Source organism: Neofelis nebulosa, chromosome 4 (assembly GCF_028018385.1).
Source record: "Neofelis nebulosa isolate mNeoNeb1 chromosome 4, mNeoNeb1.pri, whole genome shotgun sequence".
In the NCBI taxonomy this organism is placed as follows: domain Eukaryota; kingdom Metazoa; phylum Chordata; class Mammalia; order Carnivora; family Felidae; genus Neofelis; species Neofelis nebulosa.
The window spans coordinates 19,323,114-19,337,500 of NC_080785.1; the positions used below are offsets into that span (position 1 = coordinate 19,323,114).

A 14,387-nucleotide genomic window follows, 5' to 3' on the forward strand; every position below is an offset into this window, starting at 1 on the left:
AAGTCTCAAAGCAGAGAACTGTGCCCTGTTTCCCAGGGTGAGGTTGGGAAGAAGACACCCGGTCAAGGAAGCTCCCAGGTCCCTAAGCTGTAGAGTCACGGTGATGGCAGGTGTCCATCTGAGTGGGTTCAATGGCAGCCTCGGGGTGTCCAGGAGTCCCAGCTCAGTGCTTGAGAGAACAGACCAGTTTCTTGTGTTCACGTGAGGGCAAAGCTGCCTGGCAGAAAGCTTCTGGAGAGTCTCTAAATGTCCCCGAGCTGGGAGTGTGAAGGTTGTGAAATGTACCTCTTCAACCTGCACATCATATTCAGGGCAGCCCAATCTGGGGAGGTTACAGAGGGGTTGAGCGCCTAGGGATCTGATGGGGATATGGACATCTCGGGTAACTGCAGGGCTGGTCACACCTAAGGACCAGACATATGAGCCACGTCTCAGGGGGAAGCCAACATACAGAGGGCAACCCACACAGGCACCACCCCCCACCTTGACATCTCACATCTCCCCTAAACTCCTAAGCCCAGATGATACCTCCAGACGAAACATCCTAACATAATGGATTTTAATACTGAAATAAATGGAAGTCAAAGTGGAATGAAGGCAAAAGCAAGTGTGAGCTGGGAGAGTAACAGAACATTTTCAGAAGTGGATACCATCCGCCAGGAGCCATTGTTCCCAGCCATTATTTTTCCTTTATAGTACCAAAAATTAACTTTGTTTAAAAAAATTAAGTTCCAGTTCCATGATCAGCTGAGGAATATCTGGCTCAGAATTTACCTCATAGGAAGAATGATCCAGACAAAAATTAACTAACTTAAAACAAACAAAAAAGGCCTTCATTATCAAATGAGGAGAGGGTTGATCCTGAGTCCAGCACATTCTCTTTATGGTTGATTAGTACTATTATTAACAGGCCCTGTGCTACGTACTATTATATAGATTAACACATTTCTTGGGGTGCCTGAGCGGCTCAGTTGGTTAAGTGTCTGACTCTTGATTTTGGCTCAGGTCATGATCTCACGGTTCCTGGGATAGAGCCCTGTGTCGGGCTCTACGCTGACAGTGTGGAGCCTGCTTGGGATTCTCTCTCTCTCTCTCTCTCTCTCTCTCTCTCTCTCTCTCAAAATAAATAAACTTTTAAAAAAAGATTAACACATTTTCTCATTTACTCTTCAAACAACCTCATAAGGTCGGTGCTATTATTATTGCCCCCCCTTCACAAATGAGGAACTGACACATAGAGATGGTAAGCAATTTGTTCAAGGTAAATGGTGGTGCTGAGATTTGATACAGGCTATATCTCTCCAGAGCCATGCACTTGTCTCTTTGTTTATAATTAGACACTGTGCTATATGGCCTATAGGCATTCCCCAATTCAATTGTCACAGTGCTATAAGGCAGATACAATTATTAGTTTCATTTTCAGAGGAGAAAATTGAGAAACAAAGGGGTAAAGGTCAAGTGATCAAAGGTTACAAACAGGTCTTCTAGGGCCCAGCAATTGCACTACTAGGTATTTATACAAAGGATACAAAAGTGTTGATTTAAAGGAGCACATGCACTACAGTGTTTATAGAGCACTGTGAACAATGATGGAAAGCCCGAATGTCCATCGACTGATGACTGGATAAAGAAGATATAATATATATACATATGTATATATGTGTACACACACACACACACACACACACACAATGGACTATTACTTGGTGTTCAAAAAGAGTGAAATCTTGCCATTTGTAACAACATGGATGGAACTAGAGTGTGTTATGCTAAAGCAAAATAAGGCAGAGAAAGACAAATATCATATGATTTCACTCATCTGTGGAATTTAAAAACCAAAACAGATGAACAGAGGGGCAGGGAAAGAAAAATAAGATTAAAAAGAAAGAGGGAGGCAAACCATAAAAGATTCTGAAATCCAGAGAACAAACTGAGGGTTGCTGGAGGGCAGGTGAGTGGGGAGTGGGCTAAATGGGTGATGGGCATTAAGGAGGGCACTTGTTGGGATGAGCACTGGGTATTGTACATAAGTTATGAATCACTGGGTTCTACTCTCGAAACCATTACTACACCATATGTTAACCAACCTGAATTTAAATAAATTTAAAAACAATTTTTTTAAGAAAACTACAGGCCAATATCCCTGATTAATATGGATGCAAAAATTCTCAATAAGACACTAGCAAATTGAATTCAACAGCATATAAAAAGAATTATTCACCATGATCAAGTGGGATTCATTCCTGGGCTGCAGGGCTGGTTCAGCATTCGCAAATCAATCAATGTGATACATCACATTAATAAAAGAAAAGATAAGAACCATATGATCCTGTCAATCGATGCAGAAAAAGCATTTGACAAAATTCAGCATCCTCGCTTAATAAAAACCCTCGAGAAAGTCGGGATAGAAGGAACATACTTAAACATCATAAAAGCCATTTATGAAAAGCCCACAGCTAACATCATCCTCAATGGGGAAAAACTGAGAGCTTTCCCCTGAGATCAGGAACACGACAGGGATGTCCACTCTCACCACTGTTGTTTAACATAGTGTTGGAAGTGCTAGCATCAGCAATCAGACAACAAAAGGAAATCAAAGGCATCAAAATTGGCAAAGATGAAGTCAAGCTTTCACGTTTTGCAGATGACATGATATTATACATGGAAAATCCGATAGACTCCACCAGAAGTCTGCTAGAACTGATACATGAACTTAGCAAATTCGCAGGATACAAAATCAATGTACAGAAATCAGTTGCATTCTTATACACTAATAAGGAAGCAACAGAAAGACAAATAAAGAAACTGATCCCATTCGCAATTGCACCAAGAATCATAAAATACCTAGGAATAAACCTAACCAAAGATGTAAAACATCTGTATGCTGAAAACTATAGAAAGCTTATGAAGGACATTGAAGAAGATATAAAGAAATGGAAAAACATTCCGTGCTCATGGATTGGAAGAATAAATATTGTTAAAATGTCAATACTACCCAAAGCTATCTACACATTCAATGCAATCCCAATCAAAATTGCACCAGCATTCTTCTTGAAGCTAGAAGAAGCCATCCTAAAATGTGTATGGAACCAAAAAAGACCCAGAATAGCCAAAGCAATTTTGAAGAAGAAGACCAAAGCAGGAAGCATCACAATCCCAGACTTTAGCCTCTACTACAAAGCTGTAATCACCAAGACAGCATGGTATTGGCACAAAAACAGACACACAGACCAATGGAATAGAATAGAGACTCCAGAAGTGGACCCACAAACGTATGGCCAACTAATCTTTGACAAAGCAGGAAAGAATATCCAATGGAAAAAAGACAGTCTCTTTAACAAATGGTGCTGGGAGAACTGGACAGCAACATGCAGAAGGATGAAACTAGACCACTTTCTTACATCATTCACAAAAGTAAACTCAAAATGGATAAAGGACCTGAATGTGAGACAGGAAACCATCAAAACCCTAGAGGAGAAAGCAGGAAAAAACCTCTCTGACCTCAGCCGCAGCAATTTCTTACTTGACACATCCCCAAAAGCAATGGGAATTAAAAGCAAAAATGAACTATCGGGACCTCATGAAGATAAAAAGCTTCTGCACTGCAAAGGAAACAATCAACAAAACTAAAAGGCAACCGACGGAATGGGAAAAGATATTTGCAAATGACACATCGGGCAAAGAGCTAGTATCTAAAATCTATAAAGAACTCACCAAACTCCACACCCAAAAACCAAATATCCATGAAGAAATGGGCAGAAAACATGATTAGACACTTCTCTAAAGAAGACATCCAGATGGCCAACAGGCACATGAAAAGATGCTCAATGTCGCTCCTCATCAGGGAAATACAAATCAAAACCACACTCAGGTACCACCTCATGCCAGTCAGAGTGGCTAAAATGAACAAATCAGGAGACTATAGATGCTGGAGAGGATGTGGAGAAATGGGAACCCTCTTGCACTGTTGGTGGGAATGCAAACTGGTGCAGCCACTCTGGAAAACAGTGTGGAGGTTCCTCAAAAAATTAAAAGTAGATCTACCCTATGACCCAGCATTAGCACTGCTAGGAATTTACCCAAGGGATACAGGGGTGCTGATGCCTAGGGGCACTTGTGCCCCAATGTTTATAGCAGCACTTTCAACAGTAGCCAGATTAGAGAGAGAGACTAATTGTCCATCAGCTGATGAATGGATAAAGAAATTGTGGTTTATATACACAACAGAATACTACTTGGCAATGAGAAAGAATGAAATATGGCCCTTTGTAGCAACGTGGCTGGAACTGGAGAGTGTCATGCTAAGTGAAATAAGTCCTACAGAGAAAGACAGATACCACATGTTTTCACTCCTATGTGGATCCTGAGAAACTTAACAGAAGACCATGGGGGAAGGGAAGGAAAAAAAAATTAGAGAGGGAGGGAGCCAAACCATAAGAGACTCTTAAAAACAAACTGAAGGTTGATGGGGGGTGGGAGGGAGGGAAGGGTGGGTGAGGGGTACTGAGGAGGGCACCTTTTGGGATGAGCAGTGGGTGTTGTACGGAAACCAATTTGACAATAAATTTCATATTAAAATTTTTTTTTTTTTTACCATTTTGGTAGGCAAAACCCAGCACTTTATACTTTAAGTTCCTACATATACCAGGATGACTATGAACTCTCTACCCATTAATCCTTTTATCTTCTTGTACCTCAACCACTCTGTTTCAGCGATAGCATTTAGAGTATGCAAAAAGCCCAATCACACTCCCTTAGAATACTTTTAGACATATTCTCTCATGTTCATTCTTGTGGCTACATTTTAACACCATTTTTGTCAAGTTTCAAAAGAATGTACTGAGATTTTAGATGCGACTGTGTTATAATTTTAGTAGATTTGGGGTTTTTAACATCTAGCCTTCCTAACAAGAAACAGAATATGCCTTTTTATTTACTGAAGTATTGTTTTATGTCCTCACATAACAGTTTCCCTCATATAGTTGTGACACAGGGTGTGTTAAGCTTACCACTAGGTACTTGTCATCTTTTGTCACGGTGGTGAAAGAGGATCCTGTCTTGTTCCCGTTTCCAGTGACTATTCCTGGTATATGGACAAGCCTTTCACTCTTGCTTCCATGTTTTATTCCAGTCATTTTATTATAGAGATTTGTTGTTGTTGGGGTTGCTCTTTTGGTAGGAGGATGATGAAGGAACAGCGAGAGAGAGAGAAGACAGAATCTTCGAACTTTTCAACAAAATTCTTTCAACTGTCCTCAACAGTCCTTGGGATCACCCTTGATTTCTTCTTAACATTTGAGCTTATTGTCGAGGAAATACTTCCTACTGTCGCCAAGATGAACATGCCCCACGTGGTTCGGAGAGAGCCCTCGTCGGCCTCTTGTCCAACTGCCAGTCATCCCATCCGTAGCCGGGCATCTTTTTGTGACCATCACCCGTCACCCACTTTTCTCCAAATGAGTTCATTTGAAATGGGTCGTGGAAGCCCACTGGCCACCCTTGCACCCTGTCACAAAGCGGGGCAAGATCTTCTGCAGGTTCCCCACACCAGCTGACATTTCACTACTTGAAGGCAGGTAGCATCACCATCATCAGGAAACTTGGGGGTTGCCTTTTGTAGACATTCTCCCATACACTTCATAAAAACCGTAGCATCGTGCACCCAAGCTCCCAGTAGCAGAGAGGTAGAAACAACTTCAGTGCTCATCAAGGGATGAATGAATAGACAAAAGGTGGTGTATGCGTGCAATGGAATATTATTCAGCCTTGAAAAGGAAGAACATTTTGATGTATGGTACAAGAGACATTGAAAACGTTGTACTAAGTGAAATAAGCCAATCACAAAAGGAAAATTATGTACAGTTCCGTTTGTGTGGAATATCCAGAAGTAAATCCCCAGAGACAGAGCAGGTTAGCAGGGTCTGAGGAAAAGGCAAAATGACGGTTTGGGGACTTCCTGTTGGGGTAGTGAAAGTGTCTGCAACTAGCTGGAGGTGATGGTTGCATAACATGGTGAATGGACCAAATGCCATTAAACTGTATGCTTTAAAATGGTCAAGTCTATGTGAGTTTCATCTCAACGAAAACGTGTTTACTATAGATCGGAGCGATCTCAGTATTAAGCCCAGACATGCTGAGGCAGAACTGTCTAATCTGATTATTCTGCCGATTTCAATGCACCTCGCTCCAGAAGGCATGCATTGATTATTCTATTTTCGCTGAGAAAGTTGTGGATTGATGACTCACAATGGTTTTTGGCCAGCAATCTGAGTCTCCAAACTGATAATATATCAAACTCGTAATTCAGGGAAAGTGAGGCATCTAGAGTGTAAGAGAAAAGAACATTTGGGGGAAAGACAACCAGAACAGGAGAAGGCTTTGAAGCTTCACTTCTGCTGCCCAGAAAACCATGTTCTCATGAGAGAGGGTCCTCAGGAATGAGGTCCCTGAAGTAGAGGGCGAAAGAATATACATCAGATTCCTGAGCTTTTATCTTTGTTTCCTTCAAAAATAGACATTTCTCAGGGTGCTTGGGTGGCTCAGACAGTTGAGCATCCGACTCTTTGATTTTGGCTCAGGTCATGATCTTAGGGTGATGAGATCAAGCCACAAGTCAAATTCTGCACTAAGCTTGGACCCTGCTTGAGATTCTCTCTCTCCCTCTCTCTGCCCCTCTCCTCCCACCCCCGCTTGCATGTGCACACACTCTCTCTCTCTCTAAAAAAAAAAAAAAAAAAGTCTAAATATCAATTTCTATATTTATTCATTCATGTATTTATTTGGGGTCAGGTGCACGAACTGACTCATGGCATATGTCCATTATCACTTCATACGGAGCCCTTTCTCTCTGATGCGTGGATTTATGTATTTATCCTGTATTATCCTTCACTTCTCATGCTCAGACCATCATCCTAACATGTTCAGCGCATTCTTTCATAATGTTGATTGGTGTTAAGCATGCCTGTGTTTTTTTAAATGTTTATTTATTTTTGAGAGTGAGGGAGACAGAGCACAAGCGGGGGAGGGGCAGAGAGCGAGAATCCCAAGCAGCCTCCAGGCCCTGAGCTGTCAGCACAGAGCCTGACGCGGGTCTCGAACTCACAAACTGCAAAAACATGACCTGAGCCGAAGTCGGACGTTCAGCGGACTGAGCCACCCAGGCGCCCCAAATGTGCATGTGTTTTTAACCGACTGAAAGCGTCCTGTTACACACACGAAGCACGTAACTTCTAGCAGCCGTGCTCTACCTGGAGCTCCATGCTGTGCATTCACCACCACATCCTGCTGGCAATCTACGTTTTGATACACATGAAGCCACCCTTTGTTCTCAAGGAGGAAGACAGTCCAAAGAGCAGAGGGTCCCCTGAGGGAGTGTGAGGCACAAGGATCAGTCTGTGAGACAGGGCAGAAGAGGAAACACACTGGGGAAGGAGGGATGAAAAGGGTGACGTCAGGTGTCATGCTAAGTGCTTTCTTGCGATGTACCCATTTTAACATCCAAAGTAACTTTTCTCAGTAGACATCATTAATCTTACATTGGAGATGAGGAAGCTCAGAGGGGTTAGATAAATTGTTCAGGTCAGTCCGGGGCAAAGTGAGGCAGCTGATCACCTCAACGTCCCATAACCAATCAGGGAAAGAGCTGTGATGGAGCAGACTAGGCGTTTTCTAGAGCAGTGGTTCCCAGCCTTAGCTGCACATCAGCATCGCAGGGAAACTGTTGACTGTGTTAGCTGGGGACCTCCTAACCTACCCCCACTCACACTCACACAAGAGATTCAAATTTATTTGGACTGGGCTAGGGTCCAAATGCTGACTTTTTTTTTCTTTTTTAGTCTCAAGCTGATGTTTTGTTAAAGCGTAACATACACCCAGACGAGGGCTCAGAACCCAGGCATAGGTTGATGAATTTCAGGGAGCTCTCCCTCCTAACCACACCTGGAAGGAGAAACCCAACACTCCAGACAGAGGAGCCCCCTCATGCCCCTTCCTGGTCACTCCCCAGACCCTTAAGAAAACTCAGTCTCCTGACTGCTAACACCACCGAGCAGTTGTGCCTGGTTTTGAGCTTTATTTCAAAGTTTTCATGGAACCATACATCGAGCATTCTTTCGTGTCTGGCTCCTTTCGCGGAGGAGTAGTCTTGTAAGGCCCATCCGTGTTCCTGAACGCAGTTGTAGTTTTTTTTGTTTTTTTTTTTTAATTCCTACTGCTGTAGGAATGTATAGCATTCCACTGTATGAAAAGACTATAATATTTTTAGTCAACTATTGATGAGCAAGCCTTAGGGATCTTTCCAGCGTGGGGCTATTATGAAGCAGTGTTCCTTTATACATTCTCCTACGGATTTTTTGGTGAATGTATATTCACATTTCTGGTGGGTATTTACATGGGAGTGGAATTGCGGAGTCCGAGGATAAGACACTGGCCTTGTAAAAAAGCTCCCTGGGGATTCCATAGCTCCAAGGTCGAGAAACTCGTCTCTAGACTAGAGAGTATGTCCTAAGCACCATGTAGATGTTTCTTATAGTACCGTCTACCATAAGCAGACACCCAACCCAGCTCAGATACCTGTTTACAAGGCAGATTTCTGCATCTACTAAACCGGAATTGGTTGGGGATGGGGGGAGTGGTCTTTGGGAGTCTATCCTGTTCACAAACCGCCCCCAAACCCTGCACCGAGGTGATTCTTACGCCGGAGCTGTAGGACTACTGCATTAGGCCATAATGCAAAGAAGTCAATCTACGCGCGATAATATTTCTCAATCCAAGATATTTTGAAACTGATGAAATGCAGACACCAAAGGCAACGATGGGTTTTTGCTTTCAGTGAGGGCTTCTGTGTAAGACGCACTCCTCTCAAGCATTACTAGTTTTGAAAGCTTTGGTACAAGAACGGGGACTGTTTAATTCAAGATTTTTACAAACTCTTAACCTTCCGCGCCCATGTAAATACCCACCAGAAATGTGAACACACATTCACCCAAAGATACCCATGAGGCTGCATATTATTTTTATAAAATGTTGTAACTCAAGAAAACATTCTGTTGTTGGATTGCTTATCACTGGGGCTAAGTCAAGGCCATAGCTTCTTATCAGTAAGGGATAAAGAGCACACACGGGCTTTCTGCCAGGAAAGCCTTTCTGACTGCTTCTTTGTGAGACACAAACACCAGAAGTGACTCCCAGGCCTGTTCAGTCTCTACCCAGCCAGGACGGAGTCTCTCCCTCTGGGGTCCCCACAGCCTGAGAACGAGACTCTTCTCTCTCATGTGGTCCCTGCCTACAAGAACCCAGCCCCCCTGACTAGCTGTTCCCTGTGTCCCTGGTCCCCGATGCCTCTGAGCCCATCTTCTTATTCAAATTAGAAAAGATTCTGGCTACCCCCACCCCCATCCCAGTATAGCTCCTGTCTTGCAGTTTTTAATTTGCTGTTTAATTCTTTTCCAACAGCAGTCTGATTGCCCAGGCTCCATCTGGAACAACTTGCCCGAGTCCTCCTCTCTTCTTAACGTAGCAGCTCTGTATCTACCCTCTAGGTCCTTTCCAACTCAACCCCACCTTGGAGCAAGCCCACACCCAAGTTCACCGGGTGTTAGGTCTCACCCATTCGGAAGGGGCGGCATTTTGACGCTTGAGGCCCTAGCCACTTTTGCCTTCATGAACTCCTTCTTCCATAAACGTTTTTGAAAGTGTAATTTATGACTGCATTGGTATACAGACTGAACTTATCATTGTGTATTCATTAATATGTGCAGGTTTTTCTTCTGAGTTTGAAAGAGATTAAAACACTTCTGTGGCTCTCTGAAAGTTTCACAGGTTGTAGATGCTGTACCCACTGGGCTTCCATGAGTAGATGGGCCCTGCAGGCCCGTTTCCAGATGTGATGATAGCCCCAGTCTTCTCCTATGACTTCTCAGCCTTCTCCTCTTTTATTCATTAATAGGCTTTAATTGTTTGCGTGGTATTAGGTTTACAGAAAATATCGATGCATTATTATTTTTTTTTAATTTTTTAAATGTTTATTCATTTTTTTGAGAAAGAGGGACAGAACGCAAGTGGGGCAGGGGGAGAGAGAGAGAGGGAGACCCAGACTCCAAAGCAGGCTCCAGGCTCTGAGCTGTCAGCACAGAGCCCCATGCGGGGCTGAAACTCGTGAACCATGAGGTCACGACCTGAGCCGAAGTCAGATGCTTAACCAACTGAGCCACCCAGGCGTCCCTGATGCGTTATTATTAACAAAAGGCCATGATTTACATTAGGCTTCCCTCTTTGTGTTGTACATTCTATGGGTTTGGACAAACCCATAATGACGTGTGTCAATCATTAAAATGTCACATGTATTTTCACTGCCCTAAAAGTCCTCTGTGTGCCACGGAGTCATCCCTCCCGCTCCTCCCCACACCCCGGCAACCACTGATCTCCTTATTGTCTCCACAGTTTGCCTTTTCCAGAGCGTCATATGGTAGGAATCATGTAGTATGTCGTCTTTTCAGATTGACTTCTTTCACTTAGTAATTAATATGCATTTAAGTTGCCTCCATGTCTTATCGTGGTTGATTGCCCTTTTCTCCCCTTAACCTGAGTTAAGTTACAGAGCCCTAGGGGCACCTGGGTGGCTCAGTCAGTTAAGTGTCCAGCTCTTGATCTCGGCTCAGGTTGAACTTCATGAGTTCAAGCCCTGCATTGGGCTCCACGCTGATGGCTCAGAGACTGCCTGGGATTCTGTCTGTCCTTCTCTCTGCCCCTCCCCCACTAGTGTGCGTTCCCCCTCTCTCTCTCTAATACATTAATTAATTAATTAACTTTCAAAAAAGTTGCAGAGACCTGGGTTACCTGTATGATAGGAGTAATAAGGAGCTTCTCAGCTATTATTTCTTTAAATTCACTTTCTGCCCCCTTCTCCCTCTCTTCTCCTTCTGGAAACCCAGTTATCCCATCTGTACATTTTACTGGGTCCCTTATATCATGTAAGCTTTCTTCATTCTTTTTTATTCTTTTTCCTCTGTGCTCCTTGACTGGGTTATTTCAAAGTTCCTGTCCTCTGGATAACTTTTTCTGTCTTCCACCTGATCTACCCTGGAGCAGGTGCTCCCTAAGGCATTTTGTATTTCCTTTGCTGAATTCTTCAGTTCCAGAATTTCTGTTCGGTTCTTCTCTTATGATTTATATTTCTTAGTTACATTTCTCTTTTGGTTTGTATTTTTTTTTTTCCTGCTACCACTGCGTTATCTTTCTGTTTTCTTGTAGCTCGTAGGATTTCCTCAAAAGAGCTCATTTTGATCCTTTGTCAGCTAGACCGCAAGATTCCGTGCCTTGGGCTGTTGATGAGAACACGCTGCCTTGATGCTTCCCGCTGCTTACAGTTTTGTGCGGCTGCTTTCGCATTTGAGGCAGCAGGCACCTCCTCAGATCTTTCCCAGTTGCCTCCAGACAGGGTATAGACTGTTCCATCTGGGGTTCTCTCTCTGACTCTGGATGGGTCCCCCTGTTCCACGCCTCTTGCTCCCTCCCGTGGCAGCGCCCTGAGGCTTTTATGTCTTCTCTGGTTCTTACACTCAGCAGCTGGCCACTGGAAACCTCCTTCCTTTTTCAGAAGGTGGTACTATAGCTCAAATTTGTGGTTTTGTCCTTGCCCACGGATCCTGGTCTGTTTCTCTGAAAGCACCCCTTTTACTGGACTCGCCTTGGCCCCCACACTTGGGAGCACACACAGCTGCTGAGTGGGGATGTGTGTGTAGTGCGTGGGGCCTTGGGGGCGACTGGGGCCGAAGGCGTGATCCTCAGGTGAGATTCTCCCAGAAGCTTGCGGGCAGGCTTCCTGCTGGAGTCCTGAGTGCGATCAGCCCTTTGGTATTATCTGCCCCTTCCCCCATCTGCTTCTGTCTAGGCACGGAGGACCCCATCAGGACCCTGGGTGCTACTGGGGAGAAATAGCGGTCTCCAGCACCTTCCTGCACAGCTGGGGCTAGCTCAGCCCCACACCGTGTTGTCTTGGGAAGAGACAGTACTGGCAAAGAGCCTCTTACCCTCTCCACTGCGTATGCTTTTTTTTTCCTTTCTCGCTCCAGTGGCGTGCTGGAATCTTCCCTCGGGAAGGCTGGACTTGTACAAATTCTCTTTTATCCGTGGGTATTTGCCCAAGTCAGCATCCTCCAAGTTTCTCCTTGGCCACGGCCAAGAGAGGTCAGGTTTGCCAGCTCTGATGGCCCGACAGCTAGAGCTGAGGTCTGTCTGCCTGCTCCCAGATGCACAGGTGGGTGAGAGGCCTCTTGGATCCCCTGGCATATAGTGCTGGACCCCACACCCTCCACAGAGGCATTTTTGTGTGTGGATGGATGCCTAATTAGTTGTCACAAAAAAGGAAGGCAAAAGCAGGGATGTTCTATATGGCCGTGATGTTGGCATGAGAATTGTCACCTATGTCCAAGAAAGCGTTCAGTTCTCTGTTTCACCCCTTTATCTGAAACTTTTAATTTGTGACTTTCATTTTATTTTTATCTTTTTTAATGTTTATTTATTTTTGAGGGAGAGAGAGAGAGAGAGAGAGAGCGTGCTAGTGGGGGAGGGGCAGAGAGAGAAGGAGACAGAGGATCCAAAGCGGGTTCTGTGCTGTCAGCAGAGAGCCCGATGTGGGGCTCGAACTCACAAACTGCAAGATCATGACCTGAGCCAAAGTCGAACGCTTAACCAACTGAACCACCCAGGCACCCCTAATGTGTGATGTTTAAATACTTAAAAGAAAAACATAGAAGCATGTTTAGACAGGTGGGAAGAATTTCTTTGTAAACTTTAGAATAAAATTTAGTTGGGAAATATATGAACTTTTCTCGTTTCTGTGACTGGAAATGCTTTTTACAGATCAGCTGGCTGGTTCCCTTTCCATATCCTTTCCATGTGCACTGGATCACATGTCCGTTTCACCCCAAACCCTGAAAGAGCTCCTACCTGGTCCCTGTGCTCTGTGTCCCTCCAGAGCAGTGGTTCTCAGAGGGTGGACCCCCGCCCGGTACCTGATGTCTTAGCCCGGGCCGCCATAACAAAACATCACAGACTGGGTGGCTTCAACAACAGAAATTGTTTCTCCCAGCTGTGGAGGCTGGGAGTCCAAGATCAGGGGTGCCAACACGCCTGGGTTCTGGTAAGGCTCGCTTCCGGGTGTGTAGATACCTGTCTTCTCACTTCGTCCTTACGTGGCAGAGAAAGTGAGAGAGGGCAAGCTCTCTGGTGTCCCTGATGAGGGCACTGATCCTACCCTGAGGACCCCACCCTTAGGACTTCTTCAAAGCCTAATTGCTTCCCAAAGGCCCCATGTCCCACTGCCATCACTCTGGAGGTCGCGGCTTCTACGTATGAATTTGGAAGGGACACAGTTCAGACCATAGCACCCAGGGGCTTGCTAGAGATGCACACTCTGGGGCCCTATCCCAGACCCGCTGATTCAAAAACACTGGACGTGGGGCCCAGCAGTCTGTTTTCACAGCCCCCCCCCCCCGGTGGTTCTGACACACGCCAGAGACCGAGAACCACTGCTACAAACCATTCTCTAAACTGTAGACTTCCCACAATTAAAATGGGGCATGATCCCCCTGCTTCAAAATCCATCAATGAGTTCCCACTGCACTTTACAGCAAAACACAGACTTCAGGATGGAGCCTTCAAGGCCTCTGTTCTCTGTCCCTTCACTGCCTCTCTTGACTTCCTCTTGGGCCCCTCTCCTTTTGCTTATTGTGTGTCAGGCTCGCTTGCTATTTCTCAAAATTCCCGGTTCGTTCCTGCCCCAGGACATTTGCACTTGCGTTTCCCTCCACCTGAAACCCACAATGACTCTCTACCTCACAGTCAGTGTATTTCTCCTATCAGGGTATTATAATCTGAATTAATGTTTGTTTACTTGTGGATTTCCCTCTCTCATCACAAAACGTCAACCCCGTGTGGAAGGAATTTCATTCACCGCCATCACCCCATTGCCTGAGAGAGAACCTGATACATAGGAGGTGTTCAGTCCGCCCTTCATGAATGAATGAGCGAATGAATGAATGAGGCCGGTGAATGTCTTCACAGAAGTAGGCTACGTAACCTGAAATATTACTTTTTTTAGGTAACCAATGGTGATGTCTTGCTGCTGTTTACTTTCTATCTATTATTTGCCATCTTCCTCGGGACCTGGGGGATCTACTTACCCCCTGGAACTTGGTCTCCTGTTTCTTCTTTGTATACAGCTGCCATTACCCAGGGAGGCTGATAGTGGAAAGTTCCCGGAGGAGAAATTTGGGATAAAAGGTGAAGGAGGGAGCATCCAAGCACAAGTCAGGACATCCCATTTGACCACAGTAGTTGGCAAACTTCCCATTCAAATAGGACCATCTGAGAATGTGCCTCAAGCC

General features: G+C 44.7%; 1 long non-coding RNA gene across 4 annotated transcripts in view; it reads left to right on the forward strand.

The window, feature by feature from the left end:
• The window catches only part of LOC131508964 (uncharacterized), a 75,604-nt gene extending 64,246 nt beyond the window's left edge, over positions 1-11,358 (forward strand). For 3 of the 4 annotated variants that reach the window (XR_009260236.1, XR_009260234.1, XR_009260233.1), the window contains one exon: positions 5,180-6,058. This is a non-coding gene — a long non-coding RNA (uncharacterized LOC131508964). Of the gene's footprint in view, positions 1-5,179; positions 6,059-11,250 lie in introns of those variants that run through there. The other variant, XR_009260235.1, reaches the window with a different exon arrangement.
• The last annotated feature ends 3,029 nt before the right edge of the window (positions 11,359-14,387 follow it).